Source organism: Lotus japonicus, chromosome 4 (genome assembly GCF_012489685.1).
Source record: "Lotus japonicus ecotype B-129 chromosome 4, LjGifu_v1.2".
Lineage (NCBI taxonomy): Eukaryota > Viridiplantae > Streptophyta > Magnoliopsida > Fabales > Fabaceae > Lotus > Lotus japonicus.
In genome coordinates, this window is record NC_080044.1 from 51,904,610 (window position 1) to 51,921,665 (window position 17,056).

Sequence of the window (17,056 nt, forward strand, 5' to 3'; positions counted from 1 at the left end):
ATTACCAATGGATTGATGGAAGAAATCCGAGACCAACAGTTACAAGATGAATTTTACTCGGAAAAAGGAATTTGGTAATTCAGGGTAAGGACCCGGAATTTAAGGTAGGAAGTGACAATATCCTACGGTGTAAGGGTAGAGTTTGCGTACCCAACAACCCTGACCTAAGGAGGTTGATACTGGACGAAGGTCACAAAAGTAAGCTGAGCATTCACCCTGGAATGAAAAAGATGCACCAGGACTTAAAGGTGAATTTTTGGTGGCCAGGAATGAAAAGACAAGTGGCAGAGTATGTAGCTGCATGTTTGACCTGTCAAAAGGCGAAGGTGGAACATCAGAAATCTGCGGGTATGCTACAAAGCTTGGATGTACCTCAATGGAAATGGGATAGCATATCGATGGATTTTGTCGTGGCATTACCAAGAACTCAAAGAGGATATGACTCGATTTGGGTAATCGTGGATCGACTGACTAAGTCGGCTCATTTCATACCGGTGAGAACTACGTACAACGTGGATAAGCTATCAGAGATTTATATAGCTGAGATTGTGCGACTTCATGGAGTGCCAACAAGTATCGTTTCCGATAGAGACCCGAAGTTTACTTCACATCTGTGGGGAGCTCTTCATGAGGCTTTGGGAACGAGGCTGAGATTAAGCTCTGCTTATCATCCACAGACTGATGGGCAAACTGAGAGAACTATCCAATCATTGGAGGATTTGCTACGAGCTTGCGTGTTAGACAACAAGGGCAGTTGGGACACCCTATTGCCACTGATTGAATTCACATATAACAACAGTTTTCATACGACCATAGGTATGGCACCGTATGAGGCATTGTATGGCCGCAAGTGTAGAACACCTTTATGTTGGTATCAAGATGGAGAGAATTTGTTAGTAGGACCGGAACTTTTGCAACAGACAACTGAGAAGATTAAACAGATCAGGGAGAAGATGAAGGCTTCTCAGAGTAGGCAGAAGAGCTATGCAGATCAAAGGCGCAGAACCCTGGAATTCGAAGAAGGAGATCATGTGTTCCTGCGAGTTACCCAGACTACAGGAGTTGGTCGAGCAATCAAGTCAAGAAAGCTGACGCCAAAGTTCATTGGACCTTATCAGATTACTCGTCGTGTGGGACCGGTAGCTTACCAGATCGCACTACCGCCTTTTCTATCAAACGTTCACGATGTATTCCATGTGTCACAACTGCGGAAGTATATCGCTGATCCGACGCACGTCATCGAGCTGGATGACATTGAGTTGAAGGATAACTTGTCTTTCGAGACACCGCCAATCAGCATTGGTGACACAAGGGTAAAGCAGTTGAGGGGTAAAGAGATCGAGTTAGTGAAGGTTATTTGGAACAAGGACACCGGCGATGCAACGTGGGAGCTGAAGGAAAAGATCAAGGAACAGTATCCAGAACTTTTTACTGACCCTTAAGTTTCGAGGTCGAAACTTTCTTTTTGGAGGGTAGTAATGTAAGGCCCAAGTTTTAACGCTTTGGATAAGTGAATAAAATAAAAGAGTTATTTGATTAAGATAAATTTGGGAAGGAAAGAGGTTCAGGAAAAGTCCAAGAATGTATCGAAAAACCGAAAGAGTTATAGCACGACTAACATACGCTTAATCCTAGGTCGAAGGTATTAGTGAATAGTTAATTTACGCTTTAGGACACGATGGAAACTAATTCCAAAAATCCTCAGAGAAATGTTAGAACTTCTCTTTTCCGTCCTTAAACAACCATTTCGATGCGAAATCCTGGAAAGTACGAACGTCAAATTCCAATTCTCGGAAGTTTGCCGAAACGGAATCCCTGATAGTTCGAAAAACCTAAGATCGACAGACGATGAAGACTTTTTCTATCCGGAAACTCAAATGAAGATTCCACCCGCGTTCTCCTACTTCTCTCATCATTCCTAATCTTTCTTCAGAAGGAAGTTTTCTCATCCGACGATCACTGCAAAAAGTAGTTTTTCGGGATAAACCGACTTACACCGACTTATGCCGATTTTGGATCTTTTGGTTTAATTCCAAGAATTCTATTTTGAGTTCTGGAATTCTGTCGCCAGAACCTATCTTAGAATGCGCAGAGGAACGCGCAGGAAAAATCGGAATCGCAAAAAAATCATTTTTCCGTTTTTCCAAAACCTATAAATAGCTTGAAAAATTAGATTTTTTCACAAAAACCCATTTTCCCCACCCCCCAAAACCGCGAGTTCCTAGAGAGAGAGAGAGATCCGGATCTTCGTCGTTTCTTGCCCGTTTGCTTCACCGTTCGTCACTAATCGAAGACCTCGAGGTAGGTAATCTATACTCTCCTTCGAATCGTCGTTTCTGTCCATTTCTCCTGCGACTTTCTGAGTTCAAAATTTTGAGGTTTTTGAAAAACTGTTCAAATCAGTTGATTTCAGCGTCTAAACTTCTTCCCTGCATGCTCCTGAGCGTGTTCTGCGGATTAGATTTTGTCAAATGTCGACGAAATGCCGCCGGGATCAATTTCTACCCTAAATACCCATTTTTCGGCAAAGTCGCAACCTTTACGCTCTAATCTATCGACTTGGCTTAGTGCTAGTAGGATTTGTCGTCATAAACGTCGTTGTGGACGTCCCCATCCAATTTGTTTTTCAAAAATCCAACTTTGAAATTCTGAGCTAAAAATAATGACCAAACTGCCCCTAAATCAGTTTTCGATCCGAAAATTTTTCCGAGCCTAGAACCGTCTTAGTTACGGCTTATGTTAACCTAGGAACCAAGTTTGATCGAAGAAAAATCGACCCTCCCAATTAAGGAAAGTGGCCGAGAGCTATATCAAGGGGGGAGGAGAATCCGATTTTTCGAAAACTTGTCTTAACGCGTTAGATTGTCGTACCACGGAGGTAGTAGTGTACTGTGTAACCCTAGGACTCTTTGATTGCTGAGTTTCTGACTCTTGGTGTTGATTTCTGTGATTTTTGCTTAAGGTTCGTTTGAGGAGATTCCAAGAAATCAAGGAGAAGAGCTTGAAGAACATTTTGAGGAGGAAGCTGGAAGACCCACCGGTGAGGGCTACTCTCTGAATTACTAGATAATGCTTTAGGTGTCGATGAAATTCGACTTGATTTATGTGTTATGCACCTAATTGCTAAATGTCTGAAATGATTTCTGAGGCTTCGGCCGAACTTGTTGAGTACTTGATGCCATGATATTGTGTGCTAAATGATTCACATGCTATGTGCTACATGGTTAACTTAGGATGTGTTGGAATATGCTGTTTATGTTTTTTGGTTGAGCTGTTTCAATGATGCTATTCCACTTGTGCTTATGTTTCCGGAAAGTGAGGATTACGGGCAGGTCATGCCGAATTTTTTTTTTGAGATTTTGAGAGAGTTTTAAAAGGACGAACGGAGTTCGGACCTTGTCATGCTCCAATGGATCGAGACCTTCTCAGGGAATTACTTGGGTTTATGGGAACTTTGAAACTCATAGGGAATACGATAAGACTAAAAAGAGCTATTTTTATAAAGAAATTCATAAGATATTAAACAACCTCTAAACCTTTAAATAAAGATAACAATCTCGGATGCAAGCTTTGGATTGAAGTTTAGTTTTGGAAAACGAGAAGTGTCGTCGGATCCAAGTGTTGGGAAGATTTCGAGTTTTGGGTATGTTAATACTCATTCGCTCTGGGAGCAGTTGTTTAGCCATCCAAGGGATGAGCCGAGAAGCTTCACGGAGGTGTGAGACCTTGTGAATGCGTGATACTCCACTGAGGCGTGAGACCTTGTGGAAAGCATGGATCTTCACTGAGGCGTGAGACCTCGTGAACAGCATGAAACTTCATTGAAGCGTGAGACTTCGTGCAAGTGTGTAAATTCACTGAGGCGTGAGACCTTGTGAAAGCATAAAACTTCACTGAAGCGTGAGACTTTGTGAATGTGTGAGACTCCACAGAAGCGTGAGACTTCGTGAGAGCATTGATGACTCGAAGAGTTGTCGTGAGTGGTTGCACTCTTTTGTTTATGATTAATTGTATTTTGTCGCAGAATCGACATTTTCCTTAGGGTATTCTTTTAGAGACTTTAAGTTAATCTAGAACACGTGGCGACGTGTCGGGTGAGGTCGGAGACGTTGTTTGGCTAATCACTTGCATTCATGCACTCATTTTGAGGTTAATACACGGCGTGATACCGGACCTCGGTGGATTCCAAAATGGTCATAAGACCCGGATTTCCATATTTAGGACACTACGGTGGTCCTCAGTAGCAGACGGAATGGCAGACCTACGGGTTCACTGCTGATCTGACTACTTTTGTGTGGTGTAAGAGACACGCGAGCAGGAAGGTACCCACCGTGGCTGGTGTTAGGGCCGTCTCGTTGATGTCCATCCTTCTTCCGGAATGCATTTTGTTACCCAGCATTGCATTTCATGCAACATACATGCTAACTTAGTTGCTGAGTGTGATTGGTAACTGTTTATCCTATTTTTGAGGCATGCTACTTGTTTTTATGGCTCTTTATATTTATTGTGATACATGCAACCCTAGGAAGCTATTCCAAAACTTATAAGCCTGAGAGGCGAGTATTTATTATCCTATAATTATATCTGGTTTTATTAATTATATAATTCTTTGGAGTTGACCCTCGCGTCTGCTGTGTGTGTTTGGGCGGACTACGCCATTTGTCAGATGAGTATGGGGGATTGGTTTACCATGGTCAGCCCATCAGGGGGGACCAGGTACGAGATGCTTGACCAAGACGACCCAGGTGCATGGGTGGTCGATCCCGAGGGCCACCGTGCGACCTACACCGGTCGGATCATGGAGGACCGTGTCGATCGATTTGGACGCTTGACGGAGGGAGTGATGAGGAGGCACATAGTGAGCTTCAACCTGCCTCCAGGAGTACACTGCGGACCCGGCTTGGGAGTACCTCCACCGCCACCATCTCCTTCAGATGATGAGGATCCTTCTGAGGAGTTGCCAGTAGGTGGGGCTTCGACGGAGTCTAGTCCGTCTACTGCTGCTGCTGTCGTCGCGGATCTCGTTCCGGGCCCTGAGCCCGAGAGTCCAGTGCGGGAGCGCATTAGGGTGGACAGAGAGGGCAGTGTTGAGTACGCCGACCTAGTCGTCCTGGATGCAGATTCGGATGACGACCGCGCTAGCATGTAGGATCGAGTGCTAGTGTGGGCTCCTCGGGTAGGGATAGTGTAGGAGTAGTGTCGATGCTCTGACCGTCATGCTTCCGTTCTTGGGGACAGGGTAGTTTTCCTACCGGTAGCTTTTGTGTGGTTTCCTATGGAGATCGCAGAGAGCTGGTTGGATTTAGGGGGTCTTTTCTTAGGCCGCTGGGCCAACTTGCTCTCAGTTTTTGTAGGTTAGTGTTGCGGACACAGTATCTTTATTTTGGACTGTACATATTGCCTTCGGGCGTTACTCTTTTCTGTCACCCGACACGAGGCATGTATATATAGTTGTATAGTAGTTCCTTTTATCTTTTGTTGGGGAGTTTTATTGCTTTCTGTCTTTAGTTATATTGTCGAAAAAAAATAATTCACGTTTTTCCGCTTAAAGTATTCTCTTTTGGTTACTAAAGTGACGCCTCCGAAATCGGGGTGTTACAGTTCTAGTTTGAATTTGGCTCCACTTTAACAGTGCCCATCTTGAGCTTTTTCTTCACAGCAGATGCTTGCAGCCTTTCGCCTTCATCTTGCGAAGCCAAGTCTGCGACATCAGAATCTCGCTTCCCACGCACTTCGGTTGAAGCACCAGGGTCATTTACTCTGGGTGTACAATCCTATGCAAGGTTTTTTATAAAGTCATTGTGTAAATATTAAATAGTCACACGAATTATATGCATTTAAGGAGTCATTTCTACATACCTTTGATAGATCATATGGTTGTTGTGAAGGTGTTCCCTTCAAATAGGAATAATTAGTCCACACTCATGAATTTTAAAGTTGAACACCAATAAAAATAGCCTAATATTTTCTGCATAAATTTAGATAACATAGTCCGTACCTGGTCATCATGAGCTGACTGTGTAACATCACAGTTTTTATTTTGAACATCTTAAAGTAAAACAACAACGCACAGTATGTGAACAAATTATATATTCGCATGATAAATATTATGCAATGGATTTTTAGTCACCTCTATATTACGTTTAAGCCTGTATTTGGAAATTATTGCTTGGTCATGACTCAACTTCTTCACTGTATAAGTTTGCCAATTATCCTCGATATTCTTTTGGGTAACATCAATATTCAGCAAAAAAAATTCACCAATCATTGAATTCAGCTCAATTGGATACCCCTGACCATGAGCCGCCTAAGTTGTCCACACAAAGGAAAGCTATATCACGACTGCAGTTTTTTTTTAAATAATCTAAAATAATACAACATAACATTAAAAGACTTTATAACAAATTACTTGTTTCATTTTTTCCTTGCTTGTAAATAAGACGGAAATTTACCTCATCCATAGCAGCTTGTAATTCTTCAGCATTTTTTCCAATAAATGGCAAAAGAGACCCGTCAAATAATACCAAAGATGCGGAACCGCTGTCATCAATGGCATAAACATTGACCTTATACCTGTTTAAAAGCAATAAAAATGTTTTTAAATTTGTAATCTAACCCCATAAACTATGTCTCTCTCTATAAATTTGGGAGCCATAAATTTTTAACCTCTTGATAGACTTCACCATTTTAGAGCATTTGGAGCAATAAAATTTATTTCCAACATCCTCTACTTTCTTCAAGCACTTAAAGCATGAGTTGTACATCCATCCATTATCATAATTGATCTCAATGACTTTAGCAAGTATAGATACAGTGCAAGGCTGAAATATAACGGAAAGATATTTTTAAAAAGTAGTTCTTTAATATTTTATGTTTAAATTCACCGCAAATTATAATAGAAGAACAATACCTCAGTGCAATAACTGATATCTGATATTGTCATCCTTGGTGCTTCAAGAATTTCGTCCTCAAATGAAAGTCTAATCTGGGATGGCATCTGGGTAATTCCTTGTGAAATAGACACATCAGTACTTTGCAACCTGTATTATATAATCAAACATGATCTTGTCAAATACCTTTTGTGGATCATTTATTATAATTAATGCAGGTATATAAAATCACCAACCTTTTCTTGTACTCTATACCGTCATAGACATCAGAGTTGATTAGCAATTTTGTACCATGATAGTAGTTTGAAATCCCAACGACCCCTAACAATTTCAAATTTAAGAAACAATTAAATGGAAATTATGAATCTAATGGCCCATTTTATTTAAAACATTCACACGAAAATGCACCTCCAAAAGTCTTGACCATACACTGATGAACTATCAAAACTGGAGCCTCATTGTCACTTTCATTCCCTAGGTATGCCACTATTGTATCTGCATATGAGCCCCAAAGTGTACACACCAAATTGTTGCCCCTGAAATATAAAACTCTATATATCTTTTACTTATAAAGGTTTTTTTTGTTTTTCAGACCTCAGATGTATGTAAAAAGATAAACATTTTTATTTAAACATTGAACATACGAAAACTTACTCCAAATCTTGCAGCACACATCAATATGTTTATTCTTCTTTCCATCCTTTTCATTTTCCTTTAACTCATCTTTTTGGACTATATGTCCAATAACATCTAAAGCACATTCATGGTTAAAATATTAGGACTAAATATGTAATATTCAACAAATAAGTTTTTTTTTTGTATTAGAACTTACCTATCAAGTAATGGTCATCAGCGGCTGTTTGAATTTCAGAAAATGACACAAAATCAAATTTTGTGGAAGGAATAGTGTCACATGTAGCTTCTTCAATTTTTGTGTTCACCAAAAAAGATATCTTATATTTGTGCTTTGTGACTCTAAATTTTTTATCAGATGCTTGAACCATAAAATTCTGAATCATATAAACTTTTCCTTCACTCAACATGTCTTTGAACTGATTCATTTGACCACGTTTGATGGTGGCATGAATCTTTGAGTTCTGGTTTGTTAACAAAATAAAAATATCAAAAAAATAAACATTTATTTGTTAGGCACTTTTTCTTTGGAAATGAGAAGTTCTAAATTGGCACCCTTAGAATGACATAAAAAAAAAATAGAATACCTGTTCATCAATCAAGAGTAGGTCAATGCTATTTGTAATCTGAGGTTTTTTATAATCTTTTGTTTCCTACAAATGAAGAACACGAACTTTAATCTTCCATTCGATCTTTCCAGCAACGATGTCAGATATCTTGTTGTACATCCTGCAACAACTTAAGATGTAAAATTAGTAAACAGAATTCACCAAAACTAACCAATATAAAGTCCAATGGATTTAGAGAGGAAATGTATATGAAGTCAAAGACCAAGTTTAGCACAAGTAGGCATGCACGTAATTATAAATACCTTCCAAATCACCTAAAGTATACTTGTTTGCAGCTCCTATGCATGTGAAGTATACCTTTTTGGATGTGCATTGTTAGTAACTTATATAGATGTGTGGAAAGAGATAGTGGGAAGGCTATGCAACCATTAATAATTTTCTAAATCAAAACTAATTAATTGTGCCCCATCGGATTCCTTAGGTTACACAAAGTAAATAAACCATAAAAAAAAAATCGAAGGGATTAAGGTAAATAAATAATTAAATTAAAATGAATTAAAAAGTAGTTAAAATACTTATTTTAAACAAATAAATGATAAAGATGTCATTAAAATAGGTTAAAATAGGTAATGAAAAGTCATATTGATTGCACATTCTTATATTTATTAGGGCTACAAAAAAATCGAAAGGAGTTACAAAAAAAAATTGACAACATTCAGGAGTTTCAAAATAATTAGTAAATTTTTAATTAAAAAAATTAAATATTATTAATTAATTAAAATTTAATGTGGCAGGAGTTTCAAATTTTAAAACATAAATATTAGTAATAATTTATAATTTAATGTGCCTAATAAAGACTTAAAGACGTTTCAACTTATACATTTGCATACAAAATTTTCTTCTACTAATAATAGCAATTTAATAATGGTCATTAACCATTTGCATTATTTGCTCTAATGGTCATTAACATCTGCAATAGTAAAAGGCAAGGCACTAATGGTTATTAACCATTTCCATCATTCTCTCCTAAAATCAATTTACGATGCAAAAAGGTAGATATATATAGTTCTAGAAAAATTTAAAAATTTAAAGCAAAAAGGTTATCAAAATACAAATTAAAATAACCATAATCGTATAAGAAAATCAAGGTCCCACCTCTCATTGTTCAAACGTTTTAAAAAAGTTTAAATAAAAACTCTTCAAACCAATTATAAATATTTTAAATATCTTATTGGTTAAAAAGGTAGTTGATTTTTTTTAAACAAACCGAGTTTAAAATACTTGATTGATGACCGTCAAAAAAAATTCTGATTGATTAAATATCATAAAAATCAAGTAAATTTTTTTCAATTTGATTATAAAAAAATTAAATATCTGATTTAAATATAAATGTAACAGAATTTCAAACATATAATCTTTCCTTATATAAAAATTAATTAATATAATTTAAAATAATCTGTTTAAAATGGGAAGAGTATCACTAAATACTATTCTTAAAAAAACATATATTATTTATAGCCAAATACTATTTAAAATTTTATAAGGCATTTTAAATGACATAGTTCTTTTGACTTCAAGATGACCCCCGTACTTTTGATATTCCTTATTAAAATAGCTAAAGAAAAGTCACATTGAATGCATTTTATTATATTTATCATCATAATCATAGTTTGTTTTGTATCAGTTTCGTATGTCCCTCAACATGGCTGTTACGGCCACTATCTTTTAAAGGCCCAGTTTTTTTTTTTTTTTTTGGTTAGATAAGCTTTTTAAAGGCTTTGTTAATTTAACATTGCTAGATAGGTAAAAATCCAAGCTAAATATTTACTCACAGTAAAGATTCAAGACAACTAACATTGAACATTGGATCAACAAACCAAATACATAATAACAATCTGTGAAAAAGTTTCAGAACAAACTTATACGAATCTGCCAATTGGAATTGACATAACTATTATTGAGAAACAAAATTAAACTTTCACATAGCAGCAAGTCATCCGATTATACTCCCATAAAATTACCCAAAATCAATAGACACCTCAACAATCCTCTCTGCGATATTTGTAAACTTAAAGCAACACAGATCTCCTGCACGAACCCCATTACGTGTACAAAATTTCTTCCAGCCTGATCCAATCCTCACATCCTTCCTGTTTTTGCTCAGCAACTTGCACGTAACATCATCACCCACATGCCCTCGAAGCTTCAACGGAGAAACTCCAAATTGACGAATAAACACAGCAATTTTAGCTGGTAAGGCCTGAAAAATGTAAAAGTTCACCAAAACATGAATACAAAAATATCAGTGAAACTAAGGAACAAATAGAAAAATATTCTGTGATGCTCACCACATAACTCCCAACAGCTTGGGTTTTTGAATCACAAATTCCACAAACCTATAGAGTTCTTTTTATATCATCTGGGTCTCTTACCCAAACCTCAGGGAAGACAGATAGTATTTTTTCAAGTTGATATAAAATTTGGATATTTTTCATCTATGAATTAAGAAGTTCAGCTACATATTAATTATAGTACAATGCTAAATATTAAATAAGCATGCTGATGTAAAAGGATTAAAAATCCAACAATGGACAGTGTATAGTAGATTTCTTGTTGCTTTAAGAAAAGAAAAGTTCTAACCATAAAGAAAGCCACGGCCTCTTTTTGCATCTTATCACCAATCTTTTGCTGCAATATAAACATAAAGAAATAATTCAAATGGGGACAAAATACTCTGGCCTGCTTCTATGTAATTTCTTGGCTATATTAATTCAAAGTTCACTTATAGGTTGTGTTGACTAAATGGGCATGAAGTGTTATGTGCCTAGAACAAAGTGGAAGGGGAAAAAGACAAAGAAAAAAAATGCTTTAAAATGAATTTCATCATATCAAAACAAAAACTATTAGCACTAAAAATTACAACTGCACTATAAACAAACACTAAAAAATAATAATTACTACTGCAAGTGAAGGTATAACCATCCCTGCACATGAAGTAAATCGTGTGAGCAAAAGAAGAAACTGGATGAACCTGAGTGAAAAAGAAGGTACATCAATGAAATTGCTATTGAGGTTCCACCATTTCATTTTCTACAACTTGGTAGGATCCTCTTCAGCAAAAGAAGCTTCTTTGTGGCCACCTCCATTTACATACCCTTTGCTTCCATCATCAGCTCAAGCGTTTTCTTCCAAAATCCTCTTTAGTGTTTCCTTCAAAACACTCTTAGCATCCTTTGTAGTCCTCACATGTTCCTCTATCACTTTCCCCAACATTTTCACAGTTATTCAGCAGATGCGGAAAAAAAATTGACAGGCCAAACTTAAGGTAAGTATTTGATTTTGGAGTTCTCATTATCATTATATGATTTTCTTTTTTGATACCTCCATCATAAATGCTAGTCAATTCACGTGAAAGTAAGATGTCAAAATAGACATAAAGATGTTAAATTTAAAGAAATTGAAGAACATAGATACTTTATTGAAATGTAAAAAATCAGAACAAAAAGTTGGTGGAAAAGATCAAGCTTATGGTCCTCTTGTTAAATAAAGCTGAATTAATCTAGCCATGATAAGATTGAAGGAAAAACACATAGGGATCAAGTAAACGAAAAATCAAGTGGAATGAGGTGGTTAATCAGTTGTTAGCTCTCTATTTGTAAGAGATGCTATTAAAGAAGACAGGGTAAATTGCGACAATTGGGAAAAATGGAGGAAACCTATGATATTGAAGCCAAAGCAGTTTCTAGAGAAAAAATGGTTGTATAACATGCCATATTGGCTGCAAGTTGAATCGGTGCAACATCACTTTATGCTATATATCAAATGCCAAATTATGTGGGTGAAAATAACATGCTGAGTAAAAGTCATAGGCTATGTTTGACATATTTAGCTGATAAGCTAGCTGAAAGCTGAAAAGCTAGCTGAAAGCTTATAAGCTAGTTGATAGCTGAAAGCTGATAAGCTAACTGAAAGCTGATAGCTGAAAGCTGAAAAGCTACGTGATTTAAACAAAAGTGTTTGGTAGAACTAGCTGTTAAACAAGCTGAAATTGTAAAATGACATAAAAGGACATACTTGTATAATTATTTTTATATTTAACATTACTTTATTTTCACATTAATACCAATATGATATTAATATTAAAATTATTATCACTTTAAATATTTTTATTAGCTACAGTTATATATCATCTTTAAAATATAATATTTATTTTTATGGGTCCCGCTACTGTGGAGCCCTATTTTTCGGGCTCCAATTTTGGATCCCTGTTTTTGACCTGCTATCACCCTTCACTTAAAAAAATAAAAAAATATATTTAATTTGAAAATCGTAGTAAACGGTTCAAGTTAATAAAAATCTCATATTCTTCCTGTTCCACATTCATCTTCCCCCATATCTCAAACCCAGAAATTTATCCATTCATTGAATCTCTAAATCGGAAATTTTACAAAAAGAAGATGAATCAGATCTAGATGAACAAAAAGATGCTCAACAGTGTTCTGAACACTAAACCAACAGAAAAATCAAATCTTTACAACACAATATCAAATTTGAAGCTCAAAGATACCATCATCAGAACCCACTCTTCTTCTTCTCACCAACACAATATCAATATGAACGACATCAACATCTTCATCATGCTCTTCATCTTCAAACCCAGAAGAACTCCTTCAACCCAGAAATCCGAACCATCCAAACCCAAAATCCCAACTTAGAAGCTCCTTCAAACCATCAAATCCAGAAAAGAACTCACCTCATGAAAGATCTGTGAACCTGAGATCTAGATCCCGCGCATCCATTGACAAAGGATCGGCGGTGGCGATTGTTGTAGCTATAGCAAAGGCGACTACCAGCCGGGATCTAATGCGGCGAGGCGATGTGGCGACGGTGTTGCCGGTGAGAGTTGCGACGGGGAGAGGAGAAGGAAAGGAGACTGCGGAAATCAGTGGTAACCACCGCAGCTTCAACTCCCTTGCCCGAGCCCAACTACGGCACGTAAGCCTCTTCCTGGACTGAGCCACCGCACCTGAAGGTGTCTCGCCGCGCCTTTTGTCTCTCTGGGCAGGGTAAGGAACTGGTGTCGAGGAAGGAAGAAGAAGAAAGTCGTGTGTGGCTGGGAAGAGAAAGTCGTGAATTAGTTATGTGGGGTGATTTTGTTTGAGATATGATTTGTTGGTTTTTAAGAGAAATTGGTGTGATAAGATTTGAAAAATGTTTTGAAATTGGGATAGAAAAGAAGGGAGGTTTAACTGATTAATTGAATTAAATTGAGATTTGTACATTAATTAAGTTTTAATGTAAATTAATAATTTTTTTTTAAAAAAATTCAAAAATGAAATTAAGGTTGATCACCGGTCAAACCCAGGGCTCTAATTTTGGAGCCCGAAAATCGAGCTCCATGTTATTCAAACCCTATTTTTATTAATATAATATTTATAATACTTGTGGTGCGCAGCGGTATGGCGGGAATGTTGGCGGAAACTGCATACATAAGTGTGAGGGGAAAATAAGTTTAGTGTTTTTATAGATATATAAGGGTAATGGTAGAATTTTAATAAAATAATAAGGATAAAAATGAGAATAAATTTAATAAGCTATAAGCTTTAAGCTATAAGCTATAAGCTTTAAGCTATAAGCTACCTAAGATAGCTTATAGCTTAAAGCTTTAAGCTACTAAAATAAGCTCCTTCACCAAACACTTTTGAAGAGCTTTTAAGCTAGTCAAATAAGCTTTAAGCTAGTCAAATAAGCTATAAGCTAGCTGAAATGGCATGCCAAACATAGCCATAGTCAATTGGCAGGTTAAATGAAAAGAGACAAAATGATTGATTCGTTCATCATGGTATCTGAATAAGAAAAATAAGCAAACTGCCTTTAATATACAATGAAAGTTTAATCAAGTTATGCCTTTGAGACCAGCCATTGTTGTCTCGTAAGTTTTATATAACTAAACACACAAATTAGGAACTTTAAGCTGCCTGATTCTAAGCTTTGGAGCAAGTACTCTCTATAGTACAATAAAAAAATCAGCAACATCCACACACATCCAAGAAATCAAACATTATGAAATTTCCAATTTGGTGAAGTCATTACCTTGAATATTTTCAGTCACCTGTTATGACAACTCAGAACTCAAAAACGGAATCACCAAGATATTGAAATATCAATGAACAATTTAAAAATGATTGGTTGGCAGGGTATAACAATGTAGCAGATAAGGTTGAGAAATGTCGTGAAGGGTTACCCAATAAAAGAAAATCTAAACAACAATACAAATGGCTCTGGCTGGACGAAGAACTCAAATCGAAGAATGTTTCCACCTGAGAACAAATTAAGAAGAAGAACCGGCGGGGAAATCAGAACGAAAAACCCAAATACACAGAGGAAGCAGCCGCACATGATTTCATAAAAACCCTTTTCGTGTTTGCCTAAGGCACCTGCGACAGGGGCTACCATGGAAAGAGACGTGGGCACGACGCAAGTCCGACGCAACTGCTGCTTCTTCTGATTTCAAGTCCGACGCAACTACTGGAAATCAGAGGCAGTGTCTGGGAGAAGGTTTTAAACGAACTTGAAACCATGTGTCTGCCTTTTCAAGTTCGTGAAACGGCTGAGGGAAGAAAGAGAAAGGAAGAATGTAAGGTGAAAGGGGAAGCGTTGTATTTTGTTGAAACTGAAAAGGGTTTCACAAATTTAACAAATCCCTTGAATGAAAGATGGAGATATGAATGAACGGCTGAGATCAAATCTGAATGAAATAAAATGATATGTTTACAAAAATATCCATGCCCAGCTTTCATAGTTATTGGAATAAATTGCTGAATGACTTTTTTGCCCCTAAAGCTGCAAAACTTTGCTTTTATATATATTATAGATAGATAGATTATAGATTATAGATTATAGATAGATTATAGATTATAGATAGATATTTTTAATATAGTCCTAAAGTTGTAGGTTATTGATCGAGGTCATACGCGAGACAAATAATTAATTGAGAAAACGTTAGTACTAGGAAGTGGCTCCTAGGTGCACCGTGTGATAGAGATCAAATGACACGGAAACGAGATAATCTAAAATACAATATTCACTTCCACACAAATTAAATCTTCATTTTGCAATTCCCAAAGTGTCCTTAATGTCAAATATGACCTGAAAATAATAATAAACTTAATTAGACCACATAATAAAAATTCATGCCAAACAAAGTCAAGTAAGCACAAAGAACCATCAATAATGATAAATTAAGGTTATTAAAAATGGGTAAAATATTTCTCATCAGTTATCAACTTAATCATTTTAAAAATAAGTGGGAGTATATTAGCAATAATTATTAACACCTTATTAATCACATATTTTTTTTTAAAAAGTACGTTAGAAAGTTATAGCTTAAGTTAAATTTGTTAATATATATTTTTTTGTTACAGGGAGGGGCCAAGCCCAATTTGTTAATATATTACCAAATGTATAGTATACTAATAATAATATGTGTGCAGGTATGAGGCAGGCTGGGTACTATAGTACACATACCCGCACTCATACCCACTAATTTTTACGGTGCGAGACTTTCCAATATCTTTCATTGACCTCTTCTTCCTTCATCGACATTAGTAATGTGAGACTTACATTGCATTCAATCCCAACACAATTTCAATTTTTTTTTTCTCTCATACTAAACATAAAATCAACTCTTTTTCTCACCACTTTCTATATCCCCATCTCCCATCTTCACATTCTCTTTTATACGACGAAACACACCATAAAGAAATGACATGCCTTAAAAGTGTCTTTTAAATCGTAAAAGCCAAATGATCGTCAAGACCCAAAACTTTGTTGGAAATATGTGTATTTTATAAGTTCAATGTCCCACGTTGCCTATATGATGAACCTTCTAATAGTTTATATATTAAATTTCACATTGTTGGTGGTAAAGAGCATAGTAAGAAGTTGGCCCTCGTGCGCATGAGAGTTTGTTCATTGGCCCAATGTTGTGCAAATCTTAGGATTTCCCCCTCTCAACCACTGCATAACCCCAAACATCCACACTCCTCAAAGTAAATTTTCAAACTGCATCTTCTCAAACTACTCTAAACAAGAGCATAAGAGAAAAAGAAAGACAAATATAAGCTTAAAGTGTTTTCTAGTGTTTGTACTTGGTGTGTCGAAACGAGGAGCATGAGATGTTTATATATAGTCTTGGACTCCCTCACATTTTGCCACCCTACGCAATGTGGGACTTCTCCAAAATGATATCCTTAACCTCTTTTTTCCTTCATCAACATTATCAATGTGGTGAAGGTATGAAAAACGGTAGAAAGGGGGGGGTTTGAATAACGTTTTCAGTACAAAACTACCACCTTAAAGATTTTGACAAATCTTTCGAGAACTTAAGTGCTAAAGATAAGAGATAGAAAAGCACACAAGGATTTTATCCTGGTTCACTTGATAAATCACTCAAGCTACTCCAGTCCACCCGTTAAGGTGATTTCTTCCTTCTTAGAATGAAGGCAATCCACTAATCAGATAAGAGTTACAACTGCACTTGAAACCTACAAGTGACTAACAATTACACTGACTTAGCTCACACTAAGATTCACTCTCTTAGTCTTCTCTAGGATCCGATCAACCTTGATCTCCTAAAGGAACTAAACAAACTGTTTATCAAAGAATTGTTTACAAGAGATTTGCTTCTAAAAAGCTGATAGTAAACACAATGAATTTCAGATGAAAGAAAGCTTAGAATATTTTGAATATGTCTTGCGTGTGTGTGTTGTTTTTTCTATTCTTTTCGCTTCTTTCAATCTTCAGCCTCTATATATACTCCAAGGATTAGGGTTGAGCGTTGCATGGGAAATGCTACCGTTGGAGGGCAGTTCTGGAAAATCCAGCTTCTGCTGTGGCTGAGAACGTTAGGTAGGTCGTCAGGAAGGTACACTTGCTTTTGTACTTGGATAGCGACTTGACCTT

At 36.6% G+C, this 17,056-nt stretch overlaps 1 pseudogene; it reads right to left on the minus strand.

The window, feature by feature from the left end:
• Nucleotides 1–8,465, minus strand: part of LOC130712924 (uncharacterized) — a 19,570-nt pseudogene extending 11,105 nt beyond the window's left edge.
• Nucleotides 8,466–17,056: the final 8,591 nt, after the last annotated feature.